We start from the raw sequence: 27,587 nt of genomic DNA on the forward strand, positions 1-27,587 counted from the left end.
AAAATAATCTACCTAAGTTCTCTGCAGGCAGTAGAGGACATACACATGGTTACTTCATCTCCAGTGACAGTGGCGCTGATATTTCATGAAAAATGAAAAAACACTGATAGTAACAAAACCAGACCTAGTCTTAAACAAAAACTCAGAGGAAAGATGCAGTAGCAGACATGTTACTTAGATATCCTCCAACATTAAACAGGGTGCTGTAGAGCCAAAGGGCATGATCTAATGGTGGGTAAGCATTGTAGACAAAAGCTTTGTGTAGCAACTTCAAACATGCAGTAACAAAAACAATTTAACAGAGATGACCTCTATATGGGTGCATTCTTAGGAGTATGCAAGAAACTAGAGCTCAGGAAGCACAGGATTTACTCTCACATTCTCGTTTACCTATGACTTGCTGTGTCATGTTACCTCTTTTTTACTTCTGACCCCATTTTTCAATTTCACCTACTTCAAGATGGGGTTGCAGTAGTCATGCTGCCATAAATAACAGGTTCATAAAAGATTCTGTGATGTTTGTCTGGGTACTGCTCATCAGCCACCTCTGCTTGAGAGAGTCGTTCTCGTATGTGTAGTTAGTATAAACTGAATTTTACAGCTGCTAAGCGCAACCAGAACTGGAAAATGGTTGGCTTTAAATTTGTGTGGAGAAATCACAAATGAGAAACTACTGCCTGCACAGTATTTTGAGACTCAGGCAAACAATTTACATACTAAAAAATGGCCCCATTTCTTGAGATGATGAATTGTGATTAAGCATGGTTTAGCTAACTTTCAGTATGTTAAAAGCTCATAAATATCAACTGTACCTACTTTACTAGACATAGGCCAAGCTCATGTCTGTGCTGTTGTGACAAGGGAATAACTTGTGTTTGTGTGCAGATGACAATGCATGCCTTTGCAGGCCATCTGAGAAGGCAGTGACACGCTTTCCACCTTTACAATTCAATTTTTGATGCGATTTAAAAAGCATTTTTGGAAACTTGATTAAGTTCTAATTCACAAACAGCTCCTGACCCCTGTGTTAATGAATAATAACCACAAGTTACTATGGCCAGGTTTGGATAAAAGCTAGTGTGTATTGGTCTGAAACAAAATGCTGATCTGTGACCTAGCTAGAGCTACCCGAGCTTTTCTTTCTACAGAGTTCTGTTAAATAACGCTTGGTGTTCCTTAAAACAGGCAGTATCAGTCCCTACTCAGCCCCGTCATGAGCCTTTTACCGCCCCCCCCCCCCCCCCCTTTCTTTTCCTGGTTGCAGCCCTATTCACCTTGCCTTTGGGTAGAGGAGAAGGACATGGACTGCAGTTGTGGCATAGAACTGCATGTCTCCCTTATTTCCTCTTGAGATTTGTAGCCTGAAATTGTTGGTGTCTGTAACAGCACTAAATTCAGATTTTTATGGACCCAGTTTTGTCTTGTATTTGATAAAGGTATTGTTACTTATTCATGTGCTTGAGAATTAATTTTCTTATATTTGGTTTAATGTATTAAGTGGAACACTAGAAACTGTGCTTAGCATAGAATCATAGAATGGTTTGGACTGGAAGGGACCTTAAAGATCACCTAGTTCCAGCCCCCTGCCATGGGCAGGGGGACCTTCCACTAGACCAGGCTACTCAGAGCCCCGTCCAACCCGGCCTTGAGCACTCCAGTGAGGGGCCATCCACAGCTGCTCTGGGCAACCTGTGCCAGCGCCTCACCATCCTCATGATAAAGAATTTCTTCCTAATTTGTCTTGGTAGAATAGAACTGCCCTTTATAACTGGATTTGCTTTTGTGAAGCTAAATAATTGTTCCCAGGAAAACATGTTCCTTCCCCATCCAACCTTCATTCTATTTGACACACTGGCTGTTCGTTCTCTGGGAATCTAAAAATAATTTTTAGTGATTTATGGACTGCTGTTGCTAATATTTCCATGATCCTGTTAAAAGTGAGTGCTTTTTCCTCGGTGTCCAATTTTTGTGTTTTAAATAAGCAAAATGTCAATTAAACTAAAACCAGGTCTAAATCATGTATATGCTAAAATTGGCAACAGCTTGCTGGCAGATTTTATAAATCATCCAAATCTGTCTATATCTGAGGAAAATTAAAAACAAAGTTCTGAATAAAGTAAGAAACCAGGAAAGGCATAAATTTACATGGTGTGTGGCAGTGAAATAGTCATGAGTAAGACAAGTTTCAAATATTCCTCATTTGTATTTACAGTGTTATATGCTTTTGTATTACTCTCTCTCAGACATGGTTTTATATATACGAATATATGTATACACACAACACACTCTGGTGGATTTGGTTCCCTTTTTCTCTGATGCTTTTTTCAGGTAATAGAAGTGAAAAGGTTACACATGTAATTCAATATGTACTTATTCATAACACATGTTATTTCTAGCACTTTGAAGGAGATATAGAACCACAGAATGGTTGAGGTTGGAAGGGACCTCTGGAGGTCATCTAGTCCAACCCCCCTGCTCAAGCAGGGTCACGTAGAGCAGGTTTCCTAGGATCATGTCCAGACGACTCCTGAATATCTCCAGGGATGGAGATCTTCTCTAGGGTAAACAGTCCTGGCTCTCTCAGCTTTTCCTCATAGGAGAGATGCCCCAGTCCCTTCATCATCCTAGTGGCCTGTTGCTGGACTCTCTCCAGTAGCTCCATTTTTCACTTGTACTGGGGAGCTCAGAACTGGATGCAGTATTCCAGGTGTGGCCTCACCAGTGCCAAGTAGAGGATCTTCTCCCTCAGCTTGCTGCAACACTCTTCCTAGTGCAGGCCAGGATACCGTTGGCCTTCTTTGTGGCAAGGGCATACTGCTGCCTTGTGTTCAACCTGGTGTCCAGATCCTTTTCTCCACAGCTGCTTTCTAGCTAGTTGGCCCCCAGCATGTCCTGGTGCATGGGGGTTAGTTTAATCTTTCATGAGTGCGGGACTTTGCGTAGCCTCTTCTTGAACTTCACGAAGTTCCTGTCAGCCCATTTCTCCAGCCTGTCATGGCCGTGTGGTGCATCAGGCACTCCTCCCAGCTTTGTATCATCAGCAAACTTGTTGAGGGTACACCCTGCCCCATGGCCCAGACCACTAATGAAAATGTTACAAGAAAGCTCTGGATAAAGAGCTTTACCAAACATTTTTTTTTTCTCTAAGGAGGAATTCTCAAAATCCTATTGGATTGGGTTTTTTTAATTTTGTGTCTCTTTTCTGTGAGCGCTGCGATTTCTTTCTTAGGGCATTGTGCGCCATAGGTATCTTAAGGGCTTTGGGCACAAAGGCTCTGGGACTAAGCAGTCTCCTTTGTCTCTTGGATGTATTTAAGGGTTCACAGCCCCAGCCATTTCCTACACACCATAGAAACACTTGGAGTCTCTTCGTTTTCTCATAAAATTTGGCAGAACAGGGGAAGCCTCAGGGATCCACAGAAGAGTTAAGCCTGCCAGATGCACCTGTTTTTCTTCAGAGATGATCAGTGACGTCTTCCTTGTCAATGACAGCACGGTGGTTCTGCTGCTTTCAGCACCTGGTGGTGGGAAGGTCGACAGCAAAGTCTGGCATCTTTGTAAAGTGAAGAAATCTTTGGCTGCTTCTGTCCAAGAAAACAAAATGCCAAACAGAACTCCTCACCTTTCCAGTGTCTCAGTGGTGGCAAGAATCCTAACTGGTTGTGTAATGGAGTATGTGAGTGGTGGTTTGATAGTGAGGGTTTGGGCTTGACCATCCTCTGTCTCTAAGTCTCTCCTTTCTCCTGAACACTTGGGTAAGTTAACACAGCAAATATAACATTACATGTGATTATTAAGGAGTGAAAGCCTGCAGCCTTTGTCATGACATGACGAAATTCACATCGTAATACCTTCAGGAATGATGCTTAATATCTCATTTCTCCTCTATGGGAACATTCAGCAAGGCAAGCTCAGTTACACAATGAAACCAGTATAGTTAAACCATGTTTACATTCATATAAACAGTAACAGGCTTTGGCACAATACCTGTGAAGCCAGATGTCTCTCAGTAACTCACAAGAAACAATAAGAATAGATGATATTTGAAACATGGTATTTCTCTTAGTTTTTATAAGTTATCCAAACTGGAAGCTTTAGTAAATGTATTTAATTGTCAATAAATTATGCTGGTGCTCATATAGTTTCTGTTTAAAAGTGATTGAAACAGCAGCTTTTTATCAGTATACGAGCCTAGCACATCAGCCTGCTTTACAGTGAATGCTGTAAAAGGTGCATTATGTATTTCCTGCAGAGAAAGAGTATTTTCTTCTCCTCTTTATGTTCAGCTTGTCTGGATATATTTCATTCTAGAGGAGATCAGCTTGCTCGTAAATCTATTTGGATATTAATGTTGAAAGGAGGGTCAGGAATAGAGGCATTCAGATAGGACGAGCCTCAAGCTTAGTTTTATTAATGCAGAGATCAGTCTTATAGAGTAAATATTGAGATTGAAACACTCTTTGCCATAGTGAATGTTAATGAAATTACCTACATGCACAAGGATAAGAGTCTAATTGTTTGATTTTTCCTGAGTTAGTGTTCAGTATGTAAATCCACTTTAAAAGAATATTTTGGTGTGGTGCGAACAGAGTGGTTTTTGTGAAAAAACATTGTTTCATGTGCTGTTCTGAGTGATATCCCATATTGAATGCTTTGTTTCTTGATTATTCTCCTGTACAAGCAGACTGCAGCTTTCATTTGATTGCTGTATATTCCACGAATTCCAGGTTGCTTGATTTTTTTGTTCCATGTTTACATGAAATTAACACTTTTGAAGTGACAATTTCATGGAAAATGTTCTTAGGTGTTTCCCTAAAATTACAAAAATTCCAAATTACAAATCCACTGAGCATGTATTTGCATATTGGAATATGATAGATGGCATCATGTGCCACTTTTATTAGAGCGCCAGCGGATCTTGCCATTGTGAACTGAAGACTAAAGTTGAAAGTTAGTCATGATTCACCGTATTTTGGGTCTGCATTTGATAGAAATAGTTATAACCGACAGTTGTAAAACCCCCCAGTCATTCCATGAGTGTGTGAAGATGGTTGGAACTGTCTAGTAAATGCTGTGAAGCTGGTATTTCTAGAACCCTGTAGGGAGTGTTTGGTGTTGGTATTATTAAAAGAGGTCACACAATTTAAGTCTGATTCTGGCTCAAGAACACAGTCCAAGGAAAGTACAGTATTATAATGCACAGAATAATCGGTAGTCTGAGTTTGTTATTATGTGGCCTGTGAAAAGTTACAGGAAATTTTGTCTATCAGGAGGTACTTAATCAAGGAGGGAGTGGGGAGAATCAGAAGATTATGAACTTCTAATACAGAAGTCTGTACAAATGTCTGGATCCAGACATGGTAACTGGAATAAACCCAAGATTTTTGCTTCTGTAGGAAGGTCTACTGAAGTTATTCTTAACTTCTGATCTACATGAAATTAAATTAAAGCACACTTTTTGAGATATGTATCTTTTGAAAAGTTTTTACTGGGTAGATTGCAAGAAAAATAATTTTTGTGCTCATCACATCAAAATTTACCATGATCATGTAAACCTATGTGGATTATAAAGTGTATTGTAAACACATATATTAGATTCATGGAAAATGTAGGAGAGTTTTGGAGTACGAAGTCAGTGCTTCTGAGACAGATTAAGACCTAGATTTAGCTGGAAGTTCTCTGGCTAAATACAGTATTGCCAGAAGATACAGTTATGTGAAAATGTCAGTGAAAAAAGTGAAAGATTTGAGGTTAATGACATTGGAACTTAATGGGATTTCATTTTTCATCAAAATGTAATGTTTATTTAATCCAGCAAGCATTTTGACAGAAACTTTTTTTTTTTTTTGCATTTAATCATTTGCCATCAAGCTCTATGAATAGGAACAATAAGTAGGTAGGTAGGGACTGAAGTGAAAACAAAGGGGTAGTTTCCCCAGTAATGATTGAATAGGATTCCAAAGCATTCCAGTAGAGCACATTCCAGATGGGAATCATATTTAAGAGCAGCAAAGGTAAAGGGCTGTGTACACTGCCCCAGTGTTTGTGTTGTCCTGGTTAGAAGGCATTTGTCTGAGAAAGGGCCTTTTCAGAGCTACTAGTGTTTCAGTTGCTGGGACTGACGAGGTGGACATTTCATCAGGGGGAGTAAGAGGCTTCAGAGGGGGTGAGTTGTGGGTGTGCAACACACAAGACTACACAAGATCCATCCAGAGCTGGCAATTTTTATGTGGCACTTCAGAAATACAGAATAATTTGCTTTCTGCTAGTCCTGGACAAGTGACTGTATTAGCACAAGGACAGAAATATTAACATCTTACAATGGCATACCTTCTGTCCAGGATAGCTGGACATAGCTTCCAGACTGTTTGGTTTCTTGCTGCAGTTTAGAAAAAAATATGTAAGTGTGAATTGGTAGTTTTTCATTATTATTGTCTTAAATTTTATTATTATTTTATTTTACCTTTACATGGCACTTAAAAACATGGCACTAAATTGAAGCTCATCAAAACATTTTAAATAACCATTTCAATGTGAGGAAGGTGGAGAAAAGCCTATAATAAAATAATCTAGTGATTTATGTCTTTTTTTTTCTTAAGAAAGACAAAATGTTACCCATGAGAACTCTCCTCCGTGAACATTTTGAGCCAAAATAACTGTTTTCATTGGAGGAGGGGAAGAAGAGGAGAAACCTTTGATTCGACTTACTGTTCAGTGTCAAAATTAGTCTGGGATCTGTGCTACCCTTGCAGAGCCTATTACTATCCTAGTGTGGTGCTAAACCTCTGCTAAAGTGGGGTAGGTAAAGTGGTCCCTGGAGTGCAAGGTATCTGTAGTGCCAGGTGTCCCAGCTCAGCACTAACCTCTTTCCAGAGTCCCACTTCCTGTGGCATTACTCCAGTTTTATTCATAGCCCCATCCTGGCTGTCCACAGCATGCACAGCCTCTTCTCCTTGCCTGACAATAGGTGGTTTGCAAACAAAAGCAGATACCTGTCCTAAAATAGACTTGGGGATCTGTTATGGATCCAGTTGCAGCTGGGGTTCAGGGATAATAGTACTGCACTGGCCCATTGTTGAAGCATGGGAATCTGTTAGATTTGGTTCAAGGAACTCTTCCCTGCTCTCTGCTGCACAGCGTAGCCCTTGTGATCAAAGTGCTGTACTATTTGGAAACCTAATTATATAATTTGGTTGGTGGCCGCTAATAGTTTCTGCCGCTTCTAGTTCAGTTAATCTCCTGAGCGTGTGTGTCTTCAAAGGGAGGCTGTTGCTGTTGTCCTCGCTGTTGGCTGTGCTTGAGGAAGGCAATGTAACAATGGTCTTTTTCACACATGCTAGGAGACAGCTTGCTCCACAAAGGAGGTCTCCTTTCCCTGCTTGAATGGTTTGGGAAATGTTAGCAAGTTCTGTAGTGCTGTTGTGTCCATATGTTCAGTATATCTTTCTTACGCTGTTTAATTAATCCCCAGTGCATTCACAACTCCTACACAAGGGGTAGGTTTGCTGTAAGAAAATTGAATTCCAGGGAGTTGGGATTCTTTCACTGTTCCGTCACTTTTAATGTCCATTTTGCTGTTTTGCTATGAAAAACTGAATTATAACAGTAACCATGTCAAACAAATCTGAATGAGAATCATATGAATTCCCATTAACTCTAATTGTTTTTTTTAAACTCAGTATAAAAACCAGATTGTGTCTAATTAACTTCCAAAGTACTCCTTTTTACACAAAGGCTATCCTAGGGGACACTTGGCAGACCTCCCTGTTGAGCTTTTTTGCAGAAATGTAGTAGATGAGTAGTATAAAGCCACAGCATTTGTTACTGTGATACTTCCCTTAAATGCAAGCTTTATCATAACGATGCCACTGAGGGAGTGGAACTTCCTGGTCATGCACTGAAATTCAGAATATGGTTAGGACCACAACAGAAGGATAGTTGTGAATACTGAGACAAGCACTAAGGAATGCGGAATATGTGAAGAGATACCGATACCTCAGTATTTGAAGTAACTGCAAGTGAAAAATAGATCAGTACAAAGTATTGCCTCCATCAGATAACTAATTTTGGAAAAAAATAAACAAAACGGGGTTTCTGCTGCCTTATCTCTGAAGAGGACAGAGGCAAGCCTGGGTTCCCATTTGCCTTTCCTCTTTCTTCCTTGTCTCTGCATGTTTCCTCCGTTTGTCCCATTTCTGTCCATTTCACTTTCAGTGTTGTTTTTCAGAGCTTAGAGTAGGCCACATGTCCTGTAGGCATAGATTGCCTGAATATATTTTTTTTGCATTTGGAAGCTGATTAAAAGGTTTACACAAATGTAAGTTTAGAGCAGTAGATAGGTGACCTACAGGAATAAAAGCTGTTGTTAAATTTGCATAGTGGGAAGTTTTAAGTTGTTATATCTTGCTATACCTTATGATTATTAAAATTAAAGTCACTGTGAAAGTGATGATACTGTAAGTATCTTACTGTAAGAACTGCATCCGTGGAAGCATTGCCAGCTAATCTGAAAGGAGAAGAGGAATGAGACGCATGAAATAGAAGAGGATTCTAGAAAAATCCACAGGACTAAGAGCATGGCTTGGAAATGGATTGATTCACTGAGGTCTGCTAAACTGCAGACCTCCTTCAACCTTTTTCTGCATTTAGGACATTTGTAATACCCTCCTGTGTGATTATCTGATGGTCTACAAAGGGCTGGGAGATATAATTCATTTCCCACATGGTTACGTTTTCTCTTCATTCCTGAAAACTGTAGAAATTTAACATCTTTTGAGATCTCTACTGTTATGATAAATCTGTTTGAAGGAGGCTGGTGGAGCTTTAAAGTTAGAGAGGGATGGCTCAAACATGAATGCACGGATGATACGTGAATGTGTAAATCTTGCTTCTTAAGAAAGAAAGAATTCTGATTTAGGTCTTCAGACTATTTTTTTTTTATGATCACAGCCCTAAAATCTGCTAAGAGCTGTTTCTGCTGTTGATTCATAGAACCAGGGAGGAAGATAATCTGAAATAAAAGGATAAGAAAGTGCAGCTGTTTGATATAAGGAATGTTGATGATTTCTAAGGCTTGCTGTCCATAGGTGGAATATACTATCTGAGAAAAGTAGAATTGTCCAAACCAGGTATCCCCTATTTATCTATTCCCCCCTTCCCCTTTCCCTGCAGTGGTTTCTTTCTCTGAAAAAAAAAATGAAGAAAGCCAGGCTATTTTCAAAGTACAGGGAAAAAGAGAGATGCCTTTTCCCCCTGCCCCCTCCAGGTTCTCTAGAGGAGAGTAGATAGAAATATAAGTTGGAATTGCAAGATTTTTTTCAACAAAATTCTCACTCATATGCTTTTAATTGTGTACCTGCACATTTAGTTGGCTGTTGGCTGGTTAGGAGACAAGGTCTCTTTTTAGACACATTTGTTTCTTTCTCTGTGGTTGCATTTCACTGTTCCTTTGGCATAGCATTGAATCATGACATTACTGAGGCTGGCATAAAAACATGAGCAGCAGTGAGCTTACCAGTTCTTTATTTTTACTTTTTATCCTTTATTGAGTGATGCTGAATCAGTAGACTCGGGAAGACCTGTTGTTTTTTCTCATTGGTCTTAGACGTGCTGATTGATTATATTAAGTGGATGTGAGCCTTGATGTCTGATCAGCCTGTTCATCTTAGCCATCTAAGGAAAGAAGTATAAATTTTTAGGTGAACAGGACCCAAGTTGCAAAGGGGTAACGCTAGTCACATTGGTGTTTCTGTTGGAGCTCACAAGACATAGCAAACAGTTAAGTACATCTTCCCTTTCCAACACAGAGTATCCAAGCTGTTGTTTTTCCATTACTTACGATATCCCAGTCATGCAGCTGGTACCAGTGCCATCTTCTGCATGTTATTTGTGTTCTCTTATTTAGCATGCCTGACAAAGCAGAAATGTGCAGATGATACTGCTCAGTACTTCTTTACAGACAGATTTTTTGCATCATTTTTTCATTTTAAGTGAGCTACATAATTTTTACTTGGATGCGTCTTAATACTTCTCTTGAATCTACACATGTTCACTTTTGTAGTGTTGAATGTTTTGTTTCCTACAGAGAAAATTATTTTATAAATAAGCACAGTGTATTTGTTTACATGGGGGATAGACTATATGATTCTAATGCTTTTTGTATCTTCCCTAAGGAGACAAAAATGACATTGTGTATTTTCTTATGCATGTTTTTCTTCTGATCTTTTTTGTCTTTTTGTCTTGTGGGAAGCTGTGCTTCAGTAGAAAGCTATGTTAAAAACATAGTTAAAAGAAAATTGATCTTAAACTAATCCTTTGAGTCAACTGATGTTCTACTGAGATCAGTATTATTTTATTAGCATATATGTGATGTTACTACTAATACAGCATGAATTTATTACAGCCAGGGGTAGCTCAATGAATTCCAGATGAATTCACAATAGCTGGATTCTTAAAATGCTACCAGGTTTACTTCAGGTTTTCTGTTTCCATGTGTGATTAATACCAGAACTCAGCACAGCTACCTGCTCCTATGTAAAAAATAAAAGTGAAATAATCATATATGTAAAATTAAACTGAAAACTTAAAAAGGTGTGCCTGAGTCTTGGCACTGATAATCAAAAGTAACAGTTTCGAAGCCACCAGAAGACACTGATTTTACATAATCAAAAGTTGTTATTGGTTTATCTCTTTCACAAATCCAAACAGCCAAAATACTCCAAAGTATTTTAATATAACTAGCTAGTTTAGTATCTTACTTGAAAAATGATTCATATCATATTTAGAGATACTTAAGTGTAAATTTGGTTGCAAAGCTCTTCAAGGATATCAATGAACATAAAATGCATTTTTGAAGATTTGTTAGTCAGACATCCTAATCCCAGGTAGAAACCTAGCAGCTTCTTTTCATAAAAGTGGCAAAATCTGTTTAAATTGGTACTTTTTGTAAAAAGACACATGGAAACTTACACAGTTTCACACTGACATGGGTTGTATTGATAAATTTTTTTTTTTAGAAGTGTCATATGATTGTTAGAAGCTTCACCTAATGAAGTGTGGCACATTAGGTTTCACGCTGGAATCCCCTGCTATATTTGGACCTATGTAACATCACACATTTGTTATTACATTATTCCAGCTTGGTACTGGCTATTACCAGAATCTGACCCCCAACTTTGGCAAGTGTATTTAGGCTTGAAGATTTCACTTGGTCTCTTTTTTCATCAGCCCTTACCATATGGTTCACGCAGCATTTCCATAGCTTTACAGACCAGATGTGTGTTTTGTGCACACTTCATCAGAAAGCACTGCACCAAGGACATGGCAAAAATAATCTCCAACAACTATTTAATGTATTGGTTATGTGATGATGTAAATCAAATTATGGTCCCGTAAGGGCTGTTTCTTTTTCTGTAATGTAGAGGACATGCACTGATAATGGGGAGTGAGGGAGCAAGGTGGGACGGGTTTTTTGTTGCTTTCTGTGTATGGTAGAAGGATACTTGTATCATAATTGTGGAACTACCCATTTTTTACTTCAGCTCTCATCCCAGCTAGGCATTGTAGCACTGAAGTCAGATGTGTATTTATGCCAGCACTGTTTTCTGAAAAGTCTGCCTAAACCTCACGGTGAGGAAAATTTAGCAAGTCCCCCCAGCTCTGAGATTCATATTCCGATGACAGCTTAGGGAAGAGAATGAGGGTGAATGTAAGATATACTTGAAGTATCAACAGACTGAGAACAGTCCCTGCTACTGAATAAGAGCACATTTGTCACAAAGATTTAACAACTAGTTTGCAACTCAAAGCAGAGAAAGTACAAGACACACTTTTTCTGTACACAGGTGAATAGTATGAGAATAAAGGCCACATCAAGTTCTGTTAAACAGTGCTGGATGACCAAGACTTTGTATTGGCATTCTTATTGCTGGGACTTCCAAATGTGTATGAAAAAAGAGTTCTCAGCTTTTCCTCCACTCTTTGTTGGATCCAACCACCTCTGGTGTGAAAGCTCAGGACAGACCTGGGTGACAGGCTGATGCAAAGCTGTCAAACATCAAGAACATTGCAGTGGGTTGTGGTGCTCACAGGCCCCTGTCAGTAACCGTGATGTGCTGTTAACATCTGTCTAAACACCTCCTGTATGCAAACATTTATTTGATTCCCTTGAGAAAAAGGCAATGTATTGACAGGTTTAGAAGAAATTTTTGTGGCTAATGCATTTTGGTGTGGACAGAACAAATGTTCCATCATCTTATTCTTCACTGAGGCTGTGCACTTTTTACCTTCTCCATCAAGAGCACTATGGTCTCCATCTTCAGACCCAGAGGACCTATCCAGACTGGTAAAGCAGTAAAGTTGTTTTTTTTTAAAAAAAGGAAAACAAAAATCACCTTTTCTAGATACAGTCTGGTTTCTTTCAAAATACTGTGTTCATCAGGAGATTCAGTCCTACTTTCCCAGTTTTAACAGGCATAAAAATAACTTTTGAAGTCTTATTAAAAAGGGGCAATGCAGAAGCACTGAATGAGGATAGAAACACTAACAAAAGAGAAGAATGTAAAAGGAAGGTATGAAGGAGGTAAAGAGAGAGGGGAATAAAGATGGAAAATAAAATCTAAAAAAGAGAATCCACACAACTACCTCAAAAGAAAAAGACAGGATTGAAAGTAAGTTTTATACAGTAAGTGTTTTACATAGGGTTGGCGAAACTTAGACCTGATATTGCTGGGAATAAATCCAGTTGGACTAGTGGATTTGTACCTGATTACAACAGGGCAAAAATGTAGCCTTTGTTTTGGACAAAATGTTCAATGATTTATGAGCCAGTCTGTTTTCAGAAAGGAGTTACGAGTATCAGGGTTCCACTGAGACTCGGCTTCTAAGTGCCTATAGCATTTCAAGACTTAAGCTTAGGCTGAATTTTAGAGGTGTTTGTCAATGAGGAGCTTAAGTTCCATGATACATTTGAACATTAATGCTTTTGAGAACAGTATCCATTAAATTTTGTAGGGACAGTGAAACAATCAAGAAAGGATAATAACTGTTGGCTTGAACAAGAGCAACTTTTGCTTACCACGCCTGGCTGGGACGCTAAAGGGAGAGAATGTATCCACATTTTTGTTTAATGCAGCTATCCAGTAAGGTCATTTTTATTCTATAGATATTTAAGGATGGTCTTTGCTGTGTTCTGCAAAGAATTTTTGTCGCATTTACAATAGTAATACATTCTGTCTGATGTGGCAGGACTCTCTTACTAAGCTGTCTTCTCTCGTTCAGGACAGTCCAGAAAGTAAAACACTGTGAAAGACCTCATGAGTAACACAATGTAGAAGATTACAGAATCTCTTTTTCTCAAGATGCAGCAGCCTGACAGTGCTCCTTTTGCTAAAGGAGTTTGTGGTGGTCTCTGTAGAGGTGCTCTGCAGTGTCCATTTGCAAGAAATGAGAAGTATTAATTGTTACAGGCTGCCCAGTACATTCCTTCACAATACTGCTGAAAATGTTTCTTATTTTAATGTAGAAGGCCCTTAGAATTAACTGCTGAATATATCACTTGAAAGACTGTGAGCTAATGATATTCTGGCTTGGGACTTTTTCAGTCAAAACCACATGCATTAAATTTCCGTGTGAATGTTGGGCCGCAGAGAGGATTAAACACTCACAAAAATCGCTCCAGCAAACATAAAGATAGAAGAAAGCGAAGGCATCTGGGTTTTGCGCCTTTTTCCTGTCATGCTGGAGGAATGAGCTACAGCCTGTTGATTTAATTGTGCTAAGTGCTGTGGGCCTTCAGCTATGTTAATCATGCTCGATGTGGAGCAGCTGTGCTGCACTGGGCACACTGGCTGGGAGGCAAGCCCTGCTGCAGCCTCCCTGCGGTTCCTGGGGCTGGGGCTGCGGGGGTCAGGCTAGAGGGCATTTCAAAGCACAGACCTTTGCTGCCTAAAGAAACAGCCTCATTTTCTTTAATTTTATACCTGCTGTAAAATCAATTCCAAATAATAATATCTAACCTATTATTGACACTTTATCCTGTGGGGAATTGCTGGTTTTGACTATTATAAGCAACCACTGATTTTCCCCAGGCCCTCAGGGCCTCCTGTTGTGACTGAGGCAAATGTTGCTAATAAACGCCTCCTTCAAAGTGACTTTTCCAGCTGAATCGGAGGGATTCCAGTCACCCATTTGATGGAACTTTAACCAGAAACGTGTTGGACAAATTAAATATGGGTTAGCCTCTTGCTCTGGACTATATCAAGAGCCTATAAATGCAAAATGTTTGAGTCACAGAAGACCGTGCTCTGTAATTAACTATTGTAACTCTCCTCGCAAATCAAAAGCAGCCTAACCTGTGGAGTTCAACATGTCAAGGCATGGGCACTGAGGTGGTTTAGGGAAGGAAGAAGAGGAAAGAAGAATAGGAGGGAAAGGTAAACAAGGTTTTGCATACATATATATTACTGTTAGCTAGTATCAGAAGCCTTGAACTTCTCACCTTGTTATGGACAAGAAAAGAACTGAAGAGCTTTAATGTATGGACTCATTCCTACTGAGGAAAAAAAAAAAAAAAAAGAGATCTTCAGACTTACCCACTTTGAAAATATTAATGAGATGGAAATTTTTTGCAAGCCAAATATACTGTTTTTTTCTTTCCCTTGGTCTAGTCCTGGAATTAGTTTAAAATAGCTAGTCAGTGGGCTGTTTGACAAATGGAAAATGGCAAGGCTGATGTCAGCAAGTATGACAGGGTAAAATAGGCAGAGGTTGACTGCTTTCAGTACGGAAGGACGGACTTTTTTGAGTGGACATCAGGTAGCTTTTTTCTGTCTCTAGTCAGGAGTTTAGTGTTTCAAAACATGGGCTTTTTACTAATGCAAAGAGAGAAAAAGAATATGCTGAACAAATACTGAGCCTTATATTTTGATCTGGACCAAAATATCATTTTAAGCCAAGTACAATGAGGTATTTTTAAACATGTTTATTGAAGAATTAATGTCTTAAATATTGTCTCGACTTTAATTGTAGATGTGCTGTAATTCTGCATCACTGTCTTACCAGCCGTCTTCTGGCAAGCATTTGATGTTGTTGATCTTAAGTTAAAGTCATTATTTATGACCAGGTTTCTTGGAAAACCTGTGGAAGTACAGTTTTCAGTGATGCTTATGCATATATATTTCATCAGCGATGAATCTGAAAGAAGTGAGACTTAAATTTAAGCTGGTATGCTGTGATACTATTTGTGCAGAAAAAGCTATTTATCAAATATGATACCTCTTTGCTTATCTGTCTTAATTTTCAAGCAAAATTATCTGACAAAATAGTAAGGAGAGAACAACAGAATAATTTGCTTTGTGTAAATGTGCTTTGTAAGCCAACTTAGACTTCCTTTATTAGGATATCTGTTGCAATGTTGTATTGCATCCAGTAAGAAATGAAGAGCCACTTGATTACTTGTAGTTCATGCATAGTTATACCTCTAAATGGAGTAAGTAATGTCTGTCTCTCTTACTTTGCTTGTATCAGATATTTCTCTTTGATTGCCTAAGACCTTAGATAATGTGGTGGTTCATGACTGGAGCTCCAAAATGTAATTACCTTATCAATAGCAATAATATTTTTAAGATTTTTATCATGTGCTCTTTTAGTCTTCAGACCTTCCTCACTTCCTAAACTGGAGAATGAAAAACAGAGTGATTTTTTTTAATTTATTTTTTTTTAATCTCCAGTCTTTTGGGTATTATTTTTATTAACATTATTCACGCAGTTGTTAGGCCAAAGGGATCAGCTAGCTCTTTTGACTTTGTAAACTCAAGCTGACCACAAGGATAGCATTATCCAAAGCATTAGAGGGGAAGTCTTTGTTCTCAGAGATGTCTGCAAGATTAACTTGATATTAATTTCATCTTGTCCTTCCCACTTAGAGTGTATGGAGAGAGGGGAAGTGAAAGGCTTGGTGCGGAGGTAAAGCTGAATAGCTTTCCCCTCCTTGGTCTAAAACTGCTTTTTAGTACTTAAGTTGCGATATTTACAACACCAGGATGTTGGTGAAGGGTTTCTGTATCTCTGGCCAGAAAATCATAGGCAGTAACTATGAGTGTATGTGTGATGTGTGCAAGTGAATCCAGTATATACACACAGGCCAGGAGGATTCTCAAATGCCTTTTTTCTACTAGACAAAATTTAGGTTTATAATACCCCAGCTTTTGCATTTGGGAATACATCTAGGAGCGATAAATGTAAAACCATGCTGGTTTTGCCTAAGTTCTGTGGATTGCAAGCCAGAACTTTTGCTGAAGAAACTGTTGACAGCTCCCCTCTCTCATGGTTTTTAGACATCATCTTTGTCAGTGGTATCTCCAGTAAACGGAGCTGGGAGAAAAAGCAGCTAAGGAAATACAATTACTGTGGCAGGCTTATCTGTATCTTTCTAAATCTTCCTGGAAAGAGACTGGGACCTTGATGTGGATCAGGTATTGGACTGGTAGCTCTTGCAGGGTAGGGAGCAATGAAGTACTGTGTTCTTCCATCTGCCCTCTTCACATCATAGGCTCACAGCTAATTAATCAGTTGCAATTTCCAGATGGCCTTCCAAATCAGCCTAAGGCAATGCAAACTTCAGCAAGGAAGCATGAACAGAGAGCTCCATTATCAAAGTCTCTGGTGAAAGAAACACAATATAGTGCTTTCTACTGTACTTAGAAGGCTGAAAAACTAGGAGCTATAGTTTCAGAGAGAACACGTTCAAACGTGAGTAAACCAAGTCTTTCAGCAGTGATACTTGTCATGAAACACTGTTGTTTGTGATGTGCATACTTTCATAAATAAGCTGTTCTAAAGCACTTGTAACAAAGGAAAAGGACCTTGCAATGTCATCATAATACTAGACAACTTTAAATCTTTTTTTTTTTTTTTCCTGCACTGTGTCATACTCAGGATAATTTTCAAAGAGCAAGATCTCAGATTACGTTGGTAATTGATTACTTTGGTTGGATCACAGTGTGGTAGAATGTTGTTAACTAAAAATGCTAAACCTTAAGCTTTAGTACAGTTATAACTATTTGAAAACTGAACGTTAGCACCTATAAACTTTGCCTGCCTTTCAGTATTTGAAGAATGTCTGCTGCTGTAAGAAAAATTGTCGAATGTGGCACAGTAGTGATGGGTAGCATCACAGATAAATTTGATTTGAGGTATATTGTCCAGAAACTAGAATTTGTTCATGGAAACAAAATATTTTTGAACATTGTGTTGTATTTTACCAGAATTATTCCATCTGATACTACACATAGAAGGCATTAGTGTGAACAGTGGGGTTTTTCTCCTTTGCAAAAGGCGGGGGGGTTATATGCTGGAATCACTAAGCTCATCTTCAAATTATCTTTTTTTAGAACTCTTGTCATGTGAAGTGTCATGACACCAAATTCTATGCCGCTCTGTGCAGATGAATAAAAGGATTATCAGAAACATTACAACAAGTCTTATCCAAATAATGGTGCTAAATCCAACTTTTATTAAACTCAGCTCCATGGAAAATTTAGGTGAGATGTAGCAGGGGGTGTTTATTATGAGAATAAGGGTTTGTGTGAGTTTGTTTTTGAAAATTAGATGTGGGGGATGCAAACTCCCACAGATATGAAATTGAACAGAATGTTTGCACAAGCTTTTGCAAAGGAAAACTACCAACTCTGAATAGCTCTGTTGCATAGTCTGACTATTTCTGTGATCTTCCTGTGTTTGCTATTTTTTTCATGCCATGACTGTTAGGAGCCTTCATTTGCTGCATAATATAGTTATGAGAAGAGACAGGAAACTGGAGGAGTTCTGGAAAGTAGTTTGTCCTTCATCCATGACCTTGTGAGTGGTAATAAGTGTTTGAAGTTTAGTTTTATCGGCTTGGAAACCCAAAACTCTTTTAAAAAGTCTTGATTTTCAGAGCAAAACTACTCAGCACTGTATTCTTGTGTCCTAGATTCAACGTTAGAAAACCATTGCACAACGAATAGATAATGTGAAATTACAGAGCTGTCAGTGAAGTATTACAGCCTCACTACATAGCAAAGAGTAACTGCCAGGGGACTGTGGATTGCCACTGTAAATCCTACCTAGGGAAGTGTGCTATATGCGATCCTGGGAATTACAGTCCACTGACTCTGACTTTCTTCTCTGGCAAGATGGGAGATAATAATAAAAAAAAAGATTTCTGAATGCATGGAAAGCAGTCTGGCTAAGGTTAACACGGCATCTTTAAACAGAAATCCTGACTTTTTAGCTTACTGGAGTTCTCCAAGGATGTAAAAAAGAATGTGGTTGAAGTGGATCTAGTGGACGTACTGGATTTTCATACTGGGTTTTAAATAAGCTTTTGACCACCTTTCATACAAAGGTTTATTAAAGACACTTGAGTCACCATGGAATTGCAGAAAGAGTCTGCTTATGGACTGAAAGCTGGTGAAAGGGTAGAAAGCATAGGATAGCATTTGGTGATTACTTCAACCATTACAAGTGCAAACAAAAATTTTATTCCATGTCTTCATGGGCACCATGCAGAAGAGGCTAGAGCAGTGAGATTTTCAAGTCTGTAGCTGCTACTAAGCTGCTTAGCTAGCAAAATGCCATGCTTACATTATAGAAATATATAGGGACAAAATAGATTGGCAAAAAGTGACAGAAAAGTGTCAGTGTAAATTACTGAAAGATTATGCATCTGGGAAAAAGTAAACTGTACTTACATAATCCTGGACTCAGAACTGGAGGTTATAACTCAGGAAAGAGAGATCTTACCATCATCGGCAGCTCCACAAAACCATTGGCTTAATGTGCTATGCCAGCCAAAACAATCAACATCATGTTGGGCATCCCTGAGAGAATATTGATAACAAGACAAAAGGTGTCATTATGCTACTGTACAAAACCTCAGTGGGCCCACATCATTGCACAAAGTCACACAGATAATTATGCAGTTGATACATCAGATGAGTTTGCTGCCATTCAGAGGGACTGTGACAGGGTAGAGAACCAGGCAGAAGGAAACCTCATGGGGGTCAACAAAGGGAAGTGCAAAGTTCTTCGCCAGGTGAGGAATAATCCCAGACACCAGTACAAACTGCAGGTCAACTGGCTGGAAAGCAGTTCTGCAGAGAAGGACCTGAGCATTCTGGTGGACAATAAGCTGAACATGAGCCAGTGATGTGACATCACAGCAAAGAAGGTCAACAGCCTCCTGATTTACATTAGGCAGGGTATTTTCAGCAGGTGAGGTCCCTTTACTCAGCACTGGTGAGACATATCTGGAGTGCTGGGTCTTGTTCTGGCCTCCCCAGTCCATGTCTCTACATGGACTTACTGGACCAAGTCCAGTGAAGGGCTACAAAAATGTTTAAGGGACTAAAGCATTTCTTATGTGCAGAGAGGATGAGAGAGCTGCAACTGGAGAAGAGAAAAGGATCAGGGGGCTTACAAATGTGTATAAATAACCTGATGGGAGGAAATATAGAAGATGGAGCCAGGCTCTTCTCAGTAGTGTCTACTGACAGGACAAGAAGCAGCAGGCACAAATTAAGAGATTCCATCTGAACACAAGAAACACTTTGGTTGAACTCTGGAGTAAGTTGCCTGGGGTGTTGTGGAGTCTTCCTCCTTGGAGATATTCAAAAGCTGTCTGGACATGGTCCTGGGCAGGCTGCTCTAGGTGGCCCTGCTTGAGCAGAGGGGGTGAACAGGATAACCTCAGCCATTTTTAATGATTCTGTGTGGGCCAGAAAAACTGGCCAGGTTTACCTGCTGTCTTTTAGCGACTGTAGGTTAGCCCACTGCACAGTATGGGCCCTTTGTTCTGAGTCAGTAGGGCAGTCCTTACATCCTTCTGTAGATTCCATAGGTTCAAACCTGCCTTGTTTCTGTACTTTCTGCTGAATATAAGTTCTGATGCATTTCTGCTGTGAAGTATATCTGTGCCACATAGGGCCTTGCTTCCTTTTGTCTTCCCTTGGACTCTGCTCATCCGTAAGCTATTTTCCCCATCTGGCATAAATTGTCCTTTATGCTTATGAACTGTCATAGCTATATGGCTTCTGAAGTAATGTAACAGAAGGAGGTGAAATCTGGCCTGTGGCAATAAGCAACAGTGGCATGAAGAGTGTGAAGATTTATGTTTGTTTACTGTTGCTCAGCTTGTATTGAAGTCTAAACTTTCTGCTTTTATGGAGCAGTAGAATTTGCCTAACTGGTACAGTTTTGCTTGCTTTGAGTTAATCCGTGGATTAAGAATGACAAGTTGTGAAGGCACTCAGAAGTAGACACTCATCTGGTGAAGTCACCTGACCTAGATTAATTTCACAAATTTAAATAAGCCAATATACTTAATTTACACTGGACCTATGTATTTTATAACAGTTGCTACCTTTTAGGACATGATGCCCAGAATTAACTGTCCAGACTACTCTGCAAAATGGTTTAACAGAGAAATTTACTTTTTCCTCTGTATTTTTGGTATATGGTTTCTGAAATAGCTGTCCATTTTAGAACTAAATAACATGATCCATGGAAGATTTTGAGGAAGAAAAGTTGGTTCCTTATAGTCTTCCAACTTTCTAAGGAACGATTACAGATTATGAACTGTTTATGCATTTTGTGACAGCTGGCAACACTGCTCCTCAAAACCAACAGTAATAGCCAAATGCTGGTTTATATAAATCGATGTGTTCACATATTTTACTTTTGTGCTGGCCTATCTCTTATTACTTGCTGTCCACCACATCCACCACAGTTGTTAGTAAAAACGTAACGGTGAATTCATGGAAATCTAGTATTTCCTTGCATGCTAAAGAATGTTAAAAAATACATGTTCTTGGCAGATGATACTTACCTGACATGAGTTTTTTTCTTAAACATGTATGATTAGTGTAGGCTATGCCTGAAATGATGAGGACCTAAATGTTGAAATGAATTAGCAGGATCAAAATCCCATGATCAAAATTTTTTGCATTCTTCTATAATTCTCGATATACAGCTAATAATTTTTACTTACTTTCTTAAAACTTCACCTGCACTTAAATTATTTGATCTATAAAAACTCAGTGCAGAGTGTGGGTAAGTAAATGGAAGAATACTTCTTTTCATTTTGGATTTACTCATGATGTTGTCTGTAGAGGGCCTCCCACATTAGATCTGACTGTGGGGAAGTCACTTAGCCATTCTGGGCAAACATTTTAAATCCCAGTTTCCCTTGGATCAAAACCTTGCCTCAGATTTGCTAAGCATGAGGTGCAAACTTGAATATCTGCTGTGTAGCTTGTGGCTCCTCAAATCTCTTCCGCATTTTCAAAAACTGTAAAAGGGTAACCAGGTGATATGTTAGCTGATGTAATTTTGTACTTGTCAACACAGTGGGGTTTTTTTGTGTTTCACTACTGCTGTAAACATTATTCTGTCCAAAACCCTCAACGGTGTATGGAAAAACCGACACACACACAAAAAAGAATATGTTTTTCATGAGCATGCATGGGTGTGCTGTAAATTACTACACTGCCCTTGGACCTAGCGTGGGTGAAGGTGTTTGATGTGGAAGTGCAAATTTTTGTTGATTGTTTCCTCTGTGAGTAGAAGACAATGGAATTTGAATTTCTTTCCCTACTCTTTGTTCAGTAACTCTCAGCTCAACAAAACTGAGATGGGAAGATTGAAAATATAGAACAGTGGAAGATACTAGACAGTGAGATTTTAGTCTATCCTAACAAATCAAAACAAGAAAATAATGTACTGAATATATAATCGTCCAGGATATTTTGTATGCATAATGAGAGAACATTAGTATTACTGATTATAAAATGTTCTAACATCTTTCCAAGCTCTTCATATGTGGATTAATTTGGTGTAATAAAATAGCTAAACTTTAAATTCTGGTTGATCAGACCTATAGAACTACTTTTATCCCTCAGGTGCAGTGCTACAATGAGCAGGCTCATGATCTACAGTAACATGCTACAGTGAACTTATTCTCATTGTAGTATTTTTAGAGAGGAGGAAACTTCCCAGTTGTTTCTGTTTGGTTGGTTTTTTTCCCCTGCTACTGCTAACTGTTATCTTTTATTGTTTTTGCAAATGAGATATGTACAGTAATTTCTAAAAGGAGGGGCAGCAACCAGTAAGGAGGCAGACTGATTAAGAGACTAAGGAAATATTTTAGGCCATGACATGAAGAATAAGCACAACAAATAAAACCTGCAGTGAATAATTAACTCAGATCTGTAGAAAAAGGGTAGAAGAAAACTGTTCCCAATGGATTTACCTATGACACAGTCAGTGGTGTGTTCATCTGTTTATTTCCAGGGCTCAGTGCTTACTTGGAGTGAAAAAAATTACTAAAATGTGTACAAAGATTTTTTTTTTTAATCCGTGTTTTTTTGCAAACCAAGGTCCTACTGTTCATGTATCATTTCTGTTGCTATGTTCTCCCAGAGACAGATCATAAAGCTGTTCAATACCCAGTCAGTCCTTATACCTGAGAATAACAAGAAAAAGGAATGATTCTGCTGTGCAGTACCAGTGAGTGAGTATCAATACTTAAATATGGTGCGTATTTGAGCCCAGTTTTTGTCAGTGGCTGTTGCAGCTGCCTCATAACTCTGTGTGACTGAAGCTCTATCCAGAGTTAGTGGTGTCTCTGACCAGTGTCCCTGCTTTTTCTCTTTGACCCATCCAACTGTGCTTGTCTGCTTGAGATTATGCCTGGTCTGGCTGCTGTGCCTCTGTTTTCTCCTAATTTCTCTTCTACTTCCTTATTTACTCCCTCAGCACATCCTCCAAGCAGATCCTCTCCAATTCCCTCCTCCTTTTCTGGGGGGTGGAGAGGTGGGGGTGTTGTGCCTGTGGTTTCCTCATCTTTTCCTTCTACATATTAACCTTGGATAATCTCTCAACAAGGACATTCAGTTGTCTCCTTTAGTCCAGAATTAAATCTTTGCCATTCTCCATTAGCTTCCATTCTTGAATGCTTTACCATCAACTTGGCTCAACAACTCTGTTCCTCTTCTCTGTTCCAGTTACCGTGTGAGCCACTGCTCCATCACTGCTTTGCTACTTCTGCCAAACTGATTTCCCCATGAGAGCATCTTCCCCTGTTACACAGACTTCCAGACAAGCATCTTGTGCTTTCTTCTAAGTTGTCTTTTATGTTTAGAAGGATCTCCCTGTGAATTAGCAAAGGCACTTCAAAACTGTTCTTTAGCTTCTGATACTTGGTCATGAGGTCTACAGAAATATTGAAGGCAAGTATGCAGATGTGCTGAAATGATTGATCATACTGTTAACTAATCTTAGTTTCTTTTTTTTGTATTATTTGTCCATGTTTGGGGACAGCAGCTATATACTTTGTTTGTTTAGCAACTAGAGTCCCTGATTTTGGATCATGTCCTAAGTAATACAAATAATTACTAATAATAAAAATTTATTTTTATTATGATATTGATTAAATGTAACAGGAGTTAGAAATTCCAGGATATCACATGAATTATATAAAATGGAGACATTTATTTTCTAAACCCTTTCTATAGTCCACATGACTTTGTGCTTTTATTTATGTTAGCTCACATTGGATATGCTCTGCTTTTCCTCCACCCTTATACTCTGTACAGTTGGGGGATACTCTCTGGGGATCACAGTGTATTGCTTTCAGGTTCTTTACTAATGGCTTTCACTTGCCTTTCATAATGTTTTAATTAATTGGCTTGATTCTACCTTTGTTTTTCCTTAAGCCTCTCAAAGAAATGTCTGCACTAGTCTTCTTGTTAAATTTGTAAGCCAGTTGAACAATGAACTTTGCCAGCTCTTCCTAGCTGATTTATAGAACTGAAATATCCTCATCCTCTAGGGCATGCACTCTGATTTTTAGGTATAATAACCTTATTTACATTGTTCTTACTTCTGGGCAAGGAATCGTCTTATTCTCCCAAATGGGCTACTATGAGTGTTGAAGCACAGTGTATCCTTTTTAGTTGGCTGGCCTTTTTGAGATCTAGGAGTTCCTAATCACAAGGGTTTTCTGAATGATTAACAAACAACACATCTGTCCTTTGGACTCCTTTGACTGACAAAGAGCTGCTCTACTAAATGCATCTGGGTTCCCTCCATCTGTGCAAGATTATTCCCATTGAAGTTTCTGTATTTTTCTCATCTACTTCATTTCAGGAAAAACGGAACGTGAAAGGAAGTGAAATTTGGACTAAATTTACGTTAGCCTAATAGTTCTGTTGTTACAAATGACATAATAAAGAGCAGTATCCTTCAAGGAAGAAAAGAAAGTTTTGATCCAGAAACATGGGCTATTGAAGACAGACACAGCAGTGGTCTTTAAAGGAAAGGCTGAAACTGTAACTAAATGGAAAAAAAAAAACCACTTTATGAGTAAATCCAGTGTGGTGGATTACTGGGTTCCTACTATACAACGCAAAGGTGGGCTCTTCGCAGCTTCTCTATAGGCTTCAGCTGTCTTTAAATCCCCTTTGTCCCATCTTTTTTTTGTAATAGGATAAAGATAGTAAAATTACTTCATTCCAGAAGCAAAGATCTGCTACCAAGATCCCAGAAAACCTCTTTTACCTTGGAAAATTTAGCTTTTGGCAGTATATATCTACCTCTGATACCAGCAGAAATAGGGGAAAAAGAGGAAACAGGGTAAAAGGAAGTGTTGTCAACATGGAGAAGAGTAGTGGAAGAAGATATAGATGCTGACTGTGGAGAGCTAAGGGGCCGAGTTCCATGTTAGCAATTATTTTCACTGGTTAAGAAATGCAATGTGCAGTGTTACTACTATTGCTACAAGAATGCTGAGGTTCAGCTGAAACCTGTTTATGTTAAACACCATGCCAGTACTAGGTATGAGAGGAAACAAAAAGTGTCCTATCCCAAATCCCACAACAGATCAGTTTTATGTGCAACCAGAACTGGTCTCCACAGTCAGGAGCATGTAACGCATGTCAGGCTATTACACTTAAGAGGAAGTAGCATGAAGATTGACAGGCTTCACAAATCTCAGCACAGAAAAATAAACTCCATCCTGAATCTACTTGCTCCAATAAGAGAAAAGAGGTGCCTGGTTAGATGCCATCAGGTGGTTCTTGAGTGACTTAGCGCCAGGACCTGAGAGGGCATCTGAAGGGAAGGATAGATCTCTAAATACCTTGTTTTCCTAAGCATGTGCTACTCAGCTAGCTGGACCTTTGGTCTGACCAGAGATGTTTTTCTGATGTGTTGAGCAGCAGTATATAGTAGGAAAGCAGAAGGGATCTAACAATTTGTTGGGCTTCCCATTCAAAATTGTCTGCATTCCTTTTTAGGTAACAGGATCACTGTGAGATACAACTGATGAAGAATACTTCATGCATATAAACACTTACAGGACTGAATGTTAGCAACTGAAATATTGATAAAATAATGCTGGAATGTAATGTCAGTAACAGTGAAAAAGATGGAGCCTCACATCACTGCCACAGAATGCTGCAGAATATAATTATTCAAACAATGATGTGATTTTTTCTTTCCATGAAAAATTATACAATGACAATAAATAAAATTAAACTCATCAACACATAAGTGGGAAGCTATAACAACCCTTTCTATGCTGGGGTATAAGTGATTAAAAGAAAATAACGTAGCTAGAAAGTGACTATTAAAACTGCACCTGGCATTAGATGCAAAAATGGTCTAAAAGAATATGGAATATTTTACACTTTCCAAGTTTCCCTTGCTCCAGTGCATTCCTTTTACATAAATAATACTCATCAGCTATGTATGTCTACAAAGAGAGTGTATAATCAATTCTTGCGGTCCAAAAACTACATTAATACCTCTTGCATCTGTGTACCTGTAGACCTTGAAAGCCGAATTCTTGAAATCAAGCCCTGGCTAACCAGAAACAGTGGGCTAGAGCTCAAAACCTGAGCCTCATCATACTGCATCATTGGGTATGGATGGGGAAAAGTAGCTGAGATGCAAATTACCAATTAGAATAGCTAATTGTGCTATGCTTATGAGAAAGTCAAACCAAAAAACCAAAGTGTGTCTCTGCACACCTTGATCAACCCTCTAAATTGTTTGATCTTCTAATTTAGCTTTGAGAAATGATGACAACTCTTGTAATTCTTTTCAGTCTGCTTATTTCTAGCTTTTCAGCAAATGACAAGCATTTCATTTATCTCCTATGCAAAGCAGAACCAAAATTTGCAACATCTATGTGTTTCCAAAACTGTGTCGTTCCCCCCCCCCCCCCCCCTCCCTCCAAATAAACTCTTAAGGTCTCTCACATGGAATAAGTCGTCATCTTTCATTCTCGTTACATTGTGAGCCAAAAACACTAAGACAGTTTAGGAGGACCAGGCATATGGTATCCTCACAAATTTACTAGAGGCAAGATGTACTCAACCTGTCTATCATCAATGATCTCTGAAAATTCAGTAGCAAAAATTCTCTAATGTGTATAATAAGCAATAGCAGGGAAGTCTGATTTTTATGTAAAATGTAACAAGAGGTCATAAGCCTCAACACTGAAAAAGGCAAACAGAAAACTATCTGCTGGCAAATATTACAAAAGATTGAAGTTTGGTCCACATAAACATTCACAAATCTATTCTAGTCTTCCATCATTTGCGGGGACTATTCACCTTTGCTGGTTGCAAGTTTATTGCTGTTTTATCATGAGGATTAACATACTCATGCATCTAGCCCTAAAATTTATGAATAATAGCAGAAAGCTTATTTGCAAGTGACAACAGGCATTTTGAGCTAAGGCTGAGGCTTTTTGGACTTCCTCAGCAAGCAACAAGGGAAATCTTGTATTTCAACAGTTAAAGCTCTGGATGTTCTTGGCTGTAGAATGTGAAGGGTGCACAGTGATTAATCAGATTTATACATAAGACAGCAATGCCTGCCTGGAAACCAGCTCATGGGTGAAGTGAAGGATTGTGATAGAGTACTTTGTGGTGTACAGCACTGGGGTCACAGGTACAGTAATTCCAATGTTATTCTTTGTGCAGAAATTCAGGAAATAGATTATTGCTAGCGTGTAGATCAAAGTCCATGTGAAATTACATCCGAACAAATAAAAGGGCAGCATGATTCTATGTTTCATCCTTTAGGGGTTTTATCTCATTATATGAACTTCTCATAACCTATCAGGGACAGTATCAGTCCTGTCCAGGTTTCAAGACCTGCTCTGTTACTCCTCTTGTAAAGGAGAAGAGTAAAAAATACGGTGTTTGGTCTTCATATTGCAATTCTCATATGAACATCCCCAATAATTTTATGGTAAGAGTTTTAGTGTGTCACTTGAGATATCATATACTGTTTGCTCTTTAGTCAAATATTCTGCCTTTACTGGTAAAAGGATACCCTGATGTTGGTTTATTGATCTTCCTCGTATTTGGTTAGGTGGTGAACCTATGTACTTTGTGGTTGAACATCTGGGACAGTGTTTACGATGAGAAAGCCATAAATTTTACTTTTTATTAGCTGCCCCTGGTTACAAACAGATTCTCATCTGAAGATCTAGCCTACCTAGGTCAGACACACATAAATATTTTGGCAAGATTTTC

At 38.8% G+C, this 27,587-nt stretch overlaps 1 long non-coding RNA gene across 1 annotated transcript in view; it reads left to right on the forward strand.

Annotated features, from left to right (window-relative positions):
- The window catches only part of LOC119154445, a 35,099-nt gene extending 8,880 nt beyond the window's left edge, over positions 1-26,219 (forward strand). The window contains exons 4-5 of the long non-coding RNA XR_005106468.1: positions 22,459-22,549; positions 25,335-26,219. This is a non-coding gene — a long non-coding RNA (uncharacterized LOC119154445). The remainder of the gene's footprint in view (positions 1-22,458; positions 22,550-25,334) is intronic.
- The last annotated feature ends 1,368 nt before the right edge of the window (positions 26,220-27,587 follow it).

This window comes from Falco rusticolus, chromosome 1 (genome assembly GCF_015220075.1).
Source record: "Falco rusticolus isolate bFalRus1 chromosome 1, bFalRus1.pri, whole genome shotgun sequence".
Classification (NCBI taxonomy): Eukaryota; Metazoa; Chordata; class Aves; order Falconiformes; family Falconidae; genus Falco; species Falco rusticolus.